Source organism: Pelecanus crispus, chromosome 16 (genome assembly GCF_030463565.1).
Source record: "Pelecanus crispus isolate bPelCri1 chromosome 16, bPelCri1.pri, whole genome shotgun sequence".
Lineage (NCBI taxonomy): Eukaryota > Metazoa > Chordata > Aves > Pelecaniformes > Pelecanidae > Pelecanus > Pelecanus crispus.
Window position 1 is genome coordinate 3,977,089 of NC_134658.1, and position 11,842 is coordinate 3,988,930.

An 11,842-nucleotide genomic window follows, 5' to 3' on the forward strand; every position below is an offset into this window, starting at 1 on the left:
CAGAGACATTGCACTCTTGGATTGAGTTCAATAGCTGTGAATCAAGCCAGCAATCAATCCCCAAGACCCAGACACTGAATCCCTGAAGGCAAGTGCACGTATACAGGACACACAGCCCATATGCAGATCTGTGGTGAAGGAAAGAAGGTAAAATCTCCAGGGAGGAATTCCGTAAAGGTGAAGCGTGCCACCAAAAGTCTTCAGGTTCACAGAAGTAGCTGGAAGGAGCATCAGAGAGCAAAGGGTTTGGATGGGCATGGCCTGGAGTGAGAAAGTGCTCCGACAAGACCCCAAGAAAAATTGCCATTTGATTATCCCTGGCATGTGCTCAGCCCACTATGGATTTCCATCAGTTCTGCATTTCTTTCTGTCAAATCCGAACAGATTCCTCTTCGAGAGAGCAGGAGGCACTGGGGTTCAGTAGCTCCATGGCAGACTGATCAGCACAGGCCTGACTTACAATCCAGTCTCTATCCATCATGTGCTGTGTCATCACTTGTATTTTGCTTGGGCTCTTCCTCCTGCTCCAAAATTTCTGCCTGACGTCTTTGCATTGCAAATTGTTTGGTCTAAGGTCTGACTTTAAGGATGCATTTGCCCAGCATCTAATCCAGCAGCAACCTCGGTATCTTATCATCCACTGTGTATCTCTAAAGTGAAGCCCCAGTCTTTAATTTATAGATCTGTAGAGAGGCCCTGATGTAAGCTTCTAGGCAGTAATGGCTATATAAATCATAGCAACAATAAGCTTATTGCCAACAAGATTTTCCTGATATTCAGCCTGAATTTTCCCTTTCTTAATTTAATCCCATAACTCTTCAAAATGCTCCAATGACCTGCCCCAGTTAATCCTAACCCTCCTTTAGGTTTGTGGCATGCAATTTAGAGTTGTCCAGAAAACACATACTCCATTCAACAATATCATTACAGCTTCAAAATGCATTTTCATGATGTGTTTGAATAGAAGAGAAACCGTCTAAACTTGGTATTGAAGAACAGAGGCAGGGAGAGCTGTTATACAGGGTTCAGCTCTGGGCCCTAAGTTGAACAGCCAAGACTTGGACTTCTCCCACCTACTTTCTCCCAAAGTATCCGTCTAAGACTCCTGGCCCCAGAGCCAGCCTTACCTGTTCCCTTTGTCCAAAAGGCCTGGTGATACAAAAACCCACTTATTTTGATAAAAGTGCTTTTTGCAAGAAGAGCAGATTTATATTTATATATTTATAACAAATACATTTCCTGTAACATTTCCACTTTACAAACTTCTCTTTCTACCATAGACGTAAATGTTTCCCCAACAATTCCCCACAAGTGCCACCTCATTTCTTGCTAACACTCTTCCTGCCCTACCCCCATGACCTCCAAGAAAGCTATGCATACGCACTGTCTTACATTTTCCCTTTCAATTCCCATGAGAATTTTTTTTGGCTTAAAAATAAAGTGAAATCCCCAAAGCATTTCCATCAGCAATATTGTGTTTTGTTCTGGGCATTGCATTAGGCAGAAAAGGAGCAGAAATGGCAAAACACTATTACCAACCTACAAAGAGTGATGAATTACCTATATTTTCTAGATGCTTATTCAAAGTATGCCTGGGTTCGCAAACGTTTGCTAGATGTTTGCTCTCTCCTTACACATTTCAAGCATCAGGCAGTGTTGTACACGTCCAATGAGAGGCAAGGGCAAGACCTGAATGTTTTACTGTAAAAATCACTTAGCCGGGAATTTGATTTCCTTCAATTTTCTGAATTTTTTTCCACTAGGGAGCAACAACCATATTGTAACTGAACTGACAATCATAGTGTCTTACTTCAAATGAAATTGTCAAAATATTGTGTCAGGAATCCTGTATAAAGTGATTTCTTTGGCTGTCACTCATACTTACCATCCTAAAGAGTCTAGTTACTATTAACAAAGGTACCCAACATATAAATAATCTCAAAAAATAGATACAGCTAAAGTTAGGAACACCCAGAAATATTAATAGCAGCAATAATCTAACCTTTGAGAAGATATTTAGGAAAAAGAAAAAGGTGAAAGCAAGAAAATCCAAATTAAAGGATAATGTAAAAACCAAATCTTTTGAAATATGTGAAATTTAATATTAACAGTTAGCAAATGCCATTAACTCTGTCCTCATATACCATCTAATTATATGTTTGTGCTGTGCAAATAATGATAACAATGCAGTGCGCTCCAATTTATGCCCATTTTTACGGTGTATAATATCATTACAAGAGCCATAACATTTCAGCAAAATGAGATCTTCCAGGACTGTGTTAGTGGCTGAAGAGCTGGTCCAATACCCATAATGCAAAATTGGAGTTAAAGAAATACTTGCTTTCTCATGGGCTTAACCTCAAGTTCTCCTGAACCTCTCTCTCAAAGCATTGATCTGAGCAATAATGAGGTTACAAGAAAGGGTTGCATGGAAAAAGGACCAAACCCAGCAGCGCGGAGCTTTGTGCAGGAACTCCAAATTGGTTTTGTAAGGTACTACCTTGGATACGAAAGGCTTTGTTAAAAACCATCATGGGCAGATGCAGCTCTGTGCTCCATGCGGGATGACGTTACACTTTGAATTGACTTGTGCCACTGCTAATCTGCGTGGTCTAAGGATAAAAACCCCGAATGGAGAGAAATTTAGTCAACACTTGGACGTGTGCAACCCACTGTAACTGCTCTGAGCTGTGTGTTTGAGGTGTGAGAGAGAAGCCGGGGTTTGTAGATCCAGCTGTAAGAGCTAATGCTTCCACGAGCTCCAGGCCCAAGGACAGTGCCCACCATAGCTGCCAGAATGAGCCTTTCTCCCATGCAAAGCAATGACAAAAGATGTCAAAATGGAGGCTCCACCCTCCCCACACACCAGGCCCTCCAGATTATTACACCTGCAGTCTTGTCCAGTGAAGCCAACAAGCTTTTCCCATCGGCTGCCAGGCTGACCTTCTTTCGGTCACCTTTCACCTTGGCGGCCAGTGCAATTTTGCTGCCTTCCAGCCAAAGTGGTGTAATAATCGTGCAGTGTGATTTAAGTAATAAAGAAATTGCTGTACATGCTGTTTGGTTTCTGGAGAGCTGGGAATAGCAAAGGCTCAAGTTGCAGACAAGTGCATTAATCTTCTCAGCTTTCCTGGAATGAAACATCAGAGGCTTTAACCTATTCTTTATTGCTATTCCAATGCCCTGGATGGTACTTTTAAAAATAAACTCCTGAAAGAAGGCAGGAGGGGAAAGGGGAAGGATCTTGAAAGTTGTTCATTAACATACTGTACAATCCTCAAGCTCTGAAAAATAGAGAAAATAAAAAATTTCTGATTATTTGATTAAGAGGCTAACAATATTCAATATTCTTCTGGAAGCTCCAGCTCCCAGACTCAGGGGTAAAAGAGATTTCAGCTTCTTATTTTAAAGAAAAGACAATGTTTTGGACTTGCAGGACTGAAGAGTGAGACCAAGCAGCACATGAAGGCCAAGGAACCCACTGGAAAGACAAAACTGAATCTCACTATTGATTTGTATTTATGAAATCTTATTATTTTTAGAGCACATTACCCTCATGATTTGGGGGCCTGCCTGAAGGTTTTTGAAATATCCAGACTGGTGTTTCCGAGAAAAGTCTGCCAGGACAGAAACCTAATATACAATTTTCTCATTATTTTAGCTGTGTTTACCACTATTGCTCACCCTGTTAGTCCCAATGGAGATCATATAAAATATACTTCTAGGTACATGAAGGAAGAAAAGATTTATCTATTAACCAACTTTGTGAGCTTCTGTCAATTTTATGGTCACTAGTGGGATTAAAATTTAAAACTTTCTGTTATAAAATCCCTGGCTTGAGCCACCAGTGGTGAAGGAGGGCTGCTGGCAGCCAGGCTCGTGTTAGGTCTGTATGAGCTGGTATGTATGAGCTGGTAAAAGCGGCGGTTCGGTTCCTTGGAGTGGGATAAGGTCCGTTCAGGTTATGTCAGGAGAACATAGGCAAAATTTTACAGTCTAAAAAGAAAGGCTTGCTCTTCTTTGGAGGTGGCAACACGCAGAAGCTGGAAGGTCAGCAGCTTGATCTCTTCTGCTTGTGCACACATGCTACCACCGCAAGACCAGCAAGCCCTTGGGAATTGCAGCCAGGCAGGAGGGCTTTCAGAGAAGGCAGTCATAGCACAGGAGTTGGAACATTTCCTTCTTTAATGAAAAATGAAAAGATGTGTGTTGGAGGGTGGCGAGAATGAATATTCCTGAGCTTGTTAAAATTCCAGTCCTCATCTTTCAAAGGCCTCGGTTACTGATTCAAACATCCATCAATTGCTTCCAAATCAGGAGGTACCGTAGCTGGCTGTAATTGCAGAGATGTGAGGTACAGCAATTACGGCACCTGCTGCACCCTCATCCAAGCAGGTGGAAGAATTGATGATGAGTGTTTTTTTGGTTTTTCCAGCATCCGGGAGAGGTTTTGCAGAGGTTTGCTTCCACCAGGTCTCAGGGACTGTGTTCTGCTGTGCCGTGTTGACTGATACCTGAGATGATCCTGAGTGGGATTATCTGCTCAGATCTGAATAAAATGCTGCCTGGCATTCCCTTGTTACCAGCTCAGTCTCAGAGGAGCATCTCAAGGAATGGAAAGGGAGTTTGCAGCAGAACTGGAGAGTAAAGCCTAAGTTTTTGCCTACTTTCCTCAGAAAAGGAAGCCAAGAGCAGAGAAGCAGAAGGGCTGGGACAAGCCATGAAATTTCTATTCCTAAAGAAGTCTCCAACTCTCTGCTGGAAGTTGTTTCCCCATGGTTGGGATGGAGCAGCTGTCTTAGTGTTTGCTCCTAATCCATGCAAATGCAAAGTAATCGGGGTCTCGGTGTCCCATCTGCAGCGGTCACTTGAAGCCCACAGGCTGCACCCTTCCATTTGCCTTTCCTCTCCCTGGAGGCTCACAAGCACAGATGAGTCTGCTCAGGTACCCCTCGCTACCTGACTCATCTCAGCAATAGGAGGAGTTCACATCTAAACAAAATGAGGACACGCAGTGTAGGAGTACTCTGATAATGCCAGAGACCTCCACCGGGCGCTCCCCACACGGCTGGAGGCAGATTTTGGGGGTTTACAGGAGTCAGCTTTGCTGTCAAACAGTGGGAGGTCCAGTCTGAACAAGCTGTACCCCTTGGTATAGATGGTACCTTCAGAGGACAACTTATCCCATCCTAAGCATAGCGTTTGAGTTAAGTAGGATGAACTAGCTGCCTTCTGAAACTGCTTACTTCTCTACTGGACATTATGAAAGTGCAGACAGCAAAACCAGAGATACTTTAGTTTTAGAACAGGCTAATACCTTCCTTGTAGTTCTAAGTCACCAGTTCAGCAAGCCCATGGGTGGAGCTCCTACAGACTTCTTACAACAAAGCACATACTTAAGTCTTTCTAAACTGGGCTGAAAAGAGTTAACTGAGTTAAATCATTGCTTTCACCATCTCCCAGGTGAAGCTGAAGGTACCATAGATGCTTGTTGTAATGGAGAGTGATTATGGGAAGGGAAATTTGCGATGGAATTGTGGTAATTGTATCTTCTGTTCCAACAGGTATTTTGAGGAAGCTAGCGTTTTAGATAATTAGTGTTATTTTGTGCAAATAGCTGAGAGGATACAGGAGGAAGCAAGGTGATTCTCCGACAGGCATGTGTTAGCTAACATTATGGGTTTGACTGAACCTACTGAAAAGTTCCTCTTTAGAAGAAGGAGTGAACTGGCACATGACAGCCTCTCTGCCAGGTGGGGAAAGAGGAGGGTGCATCCAGCAACTCAGATGTTTGATTTAACCAACCTCTACTGTAGTGTGCTTTTTTCTCCCCAAATTCAAAGCTTCTCAGTGTGACATTTTAGCTGCCTCGGGCCTTCTCCATCTCAGGCTCTTGTTCAAATGTTCAACTGGAACAATTAAATACAATAGGAATGACATTTTTACTGGTATTTCTGCCCTTCCAGTGTTGAGAGTAAAAGAGACAGACTGAAAATAAAGGCAAAATAAAAGTAAAGGATTATTTTCATCTCTGAATCTCTAGCGAGGTTTGAATTGTGTTTTCAATAAGATTCTAGTCTGAACAAATCCCGCTCTTCCTACTTGATGATGCCTTTCTCTGTAATATCATTTCACACTTCAGTTCTGTAACCTTGACTTTGCAGAGGGTGAAAGTGCCCGTGTGAACCACATGGCTCAGATGATAAGCCAATGAAAGTAAAGATGCAGCTTGTCCAGGACATTTTGTATTCACAAAAGGCAAAATTCAGCTTCATAGAGAGAACAAATGAACTTTAGATAGACTCAAGCTGACACATCCCTGAAAGCTGTTGAGCCATGACAGGTCAAGGCATTACCTTTCATCAGCTGAGCTGCACAGGAGCTCTAAGCCACCCCAAGAACTGCCGGCTTAACTACATTGCATGGAGCTAACACATTTTCTTTGCAACGAGATGGCAAAAAACATCCAAACAGCTTGTTACCATGACTGTCCTGGTAGTCAGTAACCCATTAAGCCATGGTAACACTAGGACTTTGATTCGTAGCCACCATGCCTTCTGCAGGCAAAGGGCAGGGAATTTCAGCCAATACCTTCCCATGCAAAGAGGTGAAAAAACCAGTCCAGCAGTCATGCTTTGATTACTGTTTGAACTTCCCATCTGGCAACATCAGGGTTTCTACAAACAGGAAAAATGGTTCAGTCACTATCTTTATTGCAGGTAGAAGATAAATAAATGAGCAGGAAGCACATGTGGGACCGTGAACCGTGCAACATTTGGCATCAGAAACGGGCTTGCTGGGTTGAAGTACTGTCACATTTATATTAAAAATCTCTTTCACATACACCTAGAAAAACAAACAAAACATCTCTCCCCCAAGCCTTCCAGATTTTGGAAAGATATTGTTTCCAAGCACTGCTTTAATCTGTTTCAGAGAACCTGATCCTCTTGTGTAGGTACCAGAGAGCCTCTGGAGTTACAGCAATTTACTTCACGTGGGAACCTGCCTCCTCTGTACTCATTCATAACAGTGTGGTCCAGGCAGCTGGTATCGATCAGAGGTCTCCTACAGACTTCAGTTGTCTTTGACACCATCCCACTCATTTCAATGAGAGTTTGTGCAGGTGGGATCTGAGGGTCTGAGTCAGAGTGCAGCCCAGGAACCACCATCTCAAGGGCCGTGCAAAACTTGCAATTGCTGTCCCATGTGAAATTTTCACTTTAAGTATCTTTCCTAGCTTTCTCAGCAGCTTGGTCATTGAAGTCCTTCAGGGTATCCATCTCCAGGAGCTCTGTCATGCCTAGAAGAGCCTAAACCTTGGCTCTTTCTATAGTCCATAGAGCTGGACCGACAGCTCACAGAGCCCTGCACCTTGTGGGTGGGCTAACATCTTCTGGAGGTGCTCTTCCCTCCACATGCTGCTGGTGAGAAAGCCTATGGAGATTGGACACCTTGTTTAGATCCTGCAGCTAAATACATAATGTTGCATGACATGAATCTGGGCAGAAGTGCAGAACCTCAGCCCCTGAGAAGGAAGTCCAGTGGACTTAAGAGAATTTCTGCATCTTGTCTCAGGCAAAAGTCATACTGAAATGCCTAAAAATCCTGAGATCCCTGCACTCTCTTTTCATGGGTGTAGACAGAAGCAATAGGGGTTGAGCAGAAGGGAATCGCATATATCTTAAAAATAAAGTTAAGACCTCGATATCCCAGGACAGCCTTTCGTTCCCTGGCATGCGCCACTGCAGTTAACAACACATGAATTGTCTGGAGCTGACCAAAAGGGAGAAACATCTTTTAAGTCGAATATTTGTCATGCTTGTGAGAAATTAATTGCTAGCTTTACATAATTAGCTTCCTAGCAGTCTGCATCTCTAAATACAAAATGACCTGAGGGACAGTAGCAAATTCTAAATTTTTTAGTAAATAAGTGATTTCAGTTAAAGAGATCAATGTGATTAAATGATTCATTAAGGACCTGTTTTGCGGGGTTTTGAGGAACACTTGCTGGAAAAACCTGAGCAATTAGGTTTGGGGTTTTTTTTCCTAATTTGGGGATAGATGGTAGCAAATGCCTAAAGCTCTGCAGAAGCTGCCTCCACATCCTTCACCGGGTCCTACAGAGCACCATGCCATCTCTCCCACATGTGTATGGGACATGCGGAAGAGGTTGGGGAGTAAAAGAGACAGCCTGGTCCATGGAGCCTTTCTTACACCCCATAGGTGGTTGGGGAGGCACACTGCAACGGAAAAGCTGAGCTGATGGGGTAAAAAGAACCAGTAATGACAATGACAATGGGCTCAAGTTGCGCCACGGGAGGTTTAGATTGGATATTAGGAAAAATTTCTTCACGGAAAGAGTGGCCAAGCATTGGAACAGGCTGCCCAGAGAGGTGGGGGAGTCCCCATACCTGGAAGTGTTCAAAAAACGGGCAGACGTGGCACTTTGGGACATGGTTTAGTGGGCATGGGGGTGTTGGGTTGATGGTTGGACTGATGATCTTGGAGATCCTTTCCAACCTTAGTGATTCTTAGTTTTTACTTTCATTAAAAATAATCCAGCCACCAAGGCAGGAGGCGTGGGGTTGCTACTCTGCCCTTAATTGGTTTAGTGGTGGACTTGGTAGTGTAGGTTAATGGTTGGACTGGATGATCTTAAAGGTCTTTTCCAACCTAAACGATTCCATGATTCTATGATTCTAAAAGCAGAGTTCTCCAGCGGGCATATGAACTTCATCGTCACAGTGTGCAAGTTGTGAGCTTCTATGCCAGTTCGTCAGCAGAGGTTGGGGATTTATTATTTTAGACCATGGGAGTTAGAGGAGCAACTCCATTACCTGACAGCAGCAGTAATGCCCGTGGGAATCAGCCACAGCACCGTGCAGGGCACAGGCCTGTGTTTTGCAGCATTAAGATAAGCAGGAATAATAAAGGGATTTTTCATTTGATGTGCTAAAATGTATTCGCAGAAGTATAGGCAGTTTGTATGGAGCCACTTTTTATAATCATGGAGCCAGTTTTGGTAGGCATGAAAACTTTAGGTACGTACACACAGTTTTCATGCTTATAAGCGTAATCAATACTTTTATAATTATTGTTTTTTTCTGTGTTGTGGGCTTAGTCGCACACAGCCACTAATGCACACACACACATATATACACACACACATATTTACACACAGAGAGCTTGAAACATACTGGCAGAGATCTTGAAACTGTGTACGCACTGCACGTACATGTTGTATTGCTGCCACTCTTCTGCTGCGTATATTCAAAATGTGGCTATAGCTCTGCGAAGAAGACTATGGTGTGTCAATTCCCAGGAGAGCTTCTCTGTCTTTATCTTTAAATCACATCGGCTGACTTTAAAGGTAGTTTGGCTTTTAGCCCTACAGAGCTGAACTTGGCAGAAAGTTACTGAGATGCTATCCCACTGTGCTGCTGCCTAAATTTTATAAATCATAGGAATTTTCAAAAGTGTCTAAGTGACTTAGGAACTAGGCTTTGCAAAATCATTTGGAAGTCTGACTTATAAGACACTGTCTACTGGCAATGAAGCCTAGGGCTTAAAAAACAGAGCTTGGATTGTTGAGAACTCTTGAAGGAAAATTTGTGGTCCTAGAAATTAGGAAAAATATATTCTGACCTTAAAAAGCAGTGCACAACTCCAAAATCATAGAGGAAGAATTAATAGAGAGCCCTAGGATGCCAAGTTTCTGGTCACTGGTTTTGGCTGTGTGCCTAAATTTGAAAAATATATATTCCAAGAATATCCTTTAATTAACTGCCTAAAGAGCTCAAAGCTAACAAACAAAGGAAAAATAATTTTCTCAAAGCTTTGTAGCAGATCCTTTTATGTGTCCTGTTAAACATTAACATCTGTTTGCAGAGCTACAAGACTTCCTCCCTCTCCTCAGCCACGATCCCTTCTACGTGCACAGTGAAGCCCCCCCTTTTCGCAGGCAATGCCTGCTTCCAGGGAAGCTCCACCTTTCTGCCTAAACTCCATCTTTTATTTCCGGGGATCAACTGGTAGATGTCTGCTCCCAGGTTTAGTCTGGCCTTCCGCCAGCAAGCAAGAGGTTTAATAACTGGAATGGAGCTGTATCTCTTCTGCTTATGTAGTAAAGAATAAAACAAAAACTAATGGTTATTTTCAGATAGCCTGACAGTGATTAATTGCTGTTCTAGCAGATGCTCCAAATAAAATATGCTTTAGCATCCCTGATTTATACTGGGTGCAGTAAGAGGAAACACACTGCAAGGACTGGGAGGGGGACAGCACCTACCTCCAGCTGGTGCAGAGCCAAAATGCCAGAGGGATAAACCACCACTATCGAAAATAAAAGTGAAAAGCGCAGATGACTGACTGTTGTATCAACCTCCAGGGAGGGGGCGGAGGGGAAGGCAGGAGAGGTAGAAGGTCTCAGTCCAGTTGATGGGAATGTAAAAACTGAGAATGAGGAGGAGGAAGGCAGGGAGGACGTGGGGAGTGTTTTACGATGGCATCAGTCGCGTAATAACACTATGGGTTTTTATGTTTGCAGATGGGAAGAGATAACGATCTGGTTTATGAACGGGGAGAATCAGTCAGACATTGCCACTGTCATATTAAGAATGTGGACTGTTTGCTTGATATAGTGTATGATTAAGCGACAAGACAGGGATATCTAGAAACCATCATCTAGGCAGCTAACCATCCATCTTTCTGACTTGTGTGAGAAGCAAATTAAAAAGCCTAAGTTTTTTTTCTTTTTCTCTGTGTGTGTGTGGTTTTGCAAAAGCTATCATGCTGGGTGCTTTAGGCTCTGAGGTCTGATTTGAAGAGGGGAAGGGGAGAACAACCCTTTGGGCAACCGCTGCTGGAGCAGGACAATATTCACGGCCAGCTAAAGAATTGGATGCCGGTGTGGCATCCCTGGAGGAGCTCGTCTCTGCTGGCCAAAGCTGATGGCTGGAAGTGGAAGTGTTCATGCAGTAGCTCATCAGTAAAGGTGATTCCTGTTTTGAAGGATCACAAAAAGGCTTTAGGTCCCGATTCATCTACCCATTCATTCACTGCATAAAAAAGGCAAGGTTCTCCACACTGAAGCTGAAACACGTGTGTGTGCACTAGGGCATAGCATGGTTCCTGCCACACATGAGCCTGATCTAATGCCCAGTGATGCCAAAATGAGGTTTTCCATGGGCCTTAGCTGTCTCCGCATGGATTCATACCAGACCAAAGACATGTATCAAATTTCCTCCTTTCTCCAAGGCAGCTTTGCTTATCTAACAATCTGTTTTATTATAAAGTCATCCGGATTCTCTTTTTCCTCCACGACAGGATTCTCATGATTGTAGGAGATAAACTATGGGGAACAAAATCCCTATTTGATCATTAGAGCATTTGAGCGTTTTTAGGCTCTTTCATGTACATTTGCAAAAGTCTTTTTAAAAAAATCTTTCTACCTTTGGAGCTATTTTCTGAGACCTGAAGGGTAAAAAAAAAATAAACAACAATCCTACAAATGTCTCACAAGCATGCTCAAGGCCCCTATTAACTTTTCCACTTTCCCTGCAGTAATTGTTTCTGTCTATTTTAATTTCACTTTGGCTGAGAGGAGCTCAGATGTTGCTGCAGACCGAGGCAGGGAGTTGCCACAGGCACCGCTCAGCACAAACCGTAGAGCCCTCGCGGGAGTTTCAGCACCGACCCATAGAGGTGCCGGCGGTGGAGTGTGCACAGTGCAACTCACCCTGATATCTTGTTTTGAAAGTTTATTTTGAAGGCTGAAGGGTCACTGGCAGAGCCTGGCTCAAATTCCAGCTGCCAAGGGTTCAGATTTTGGCTCTGTCATGAC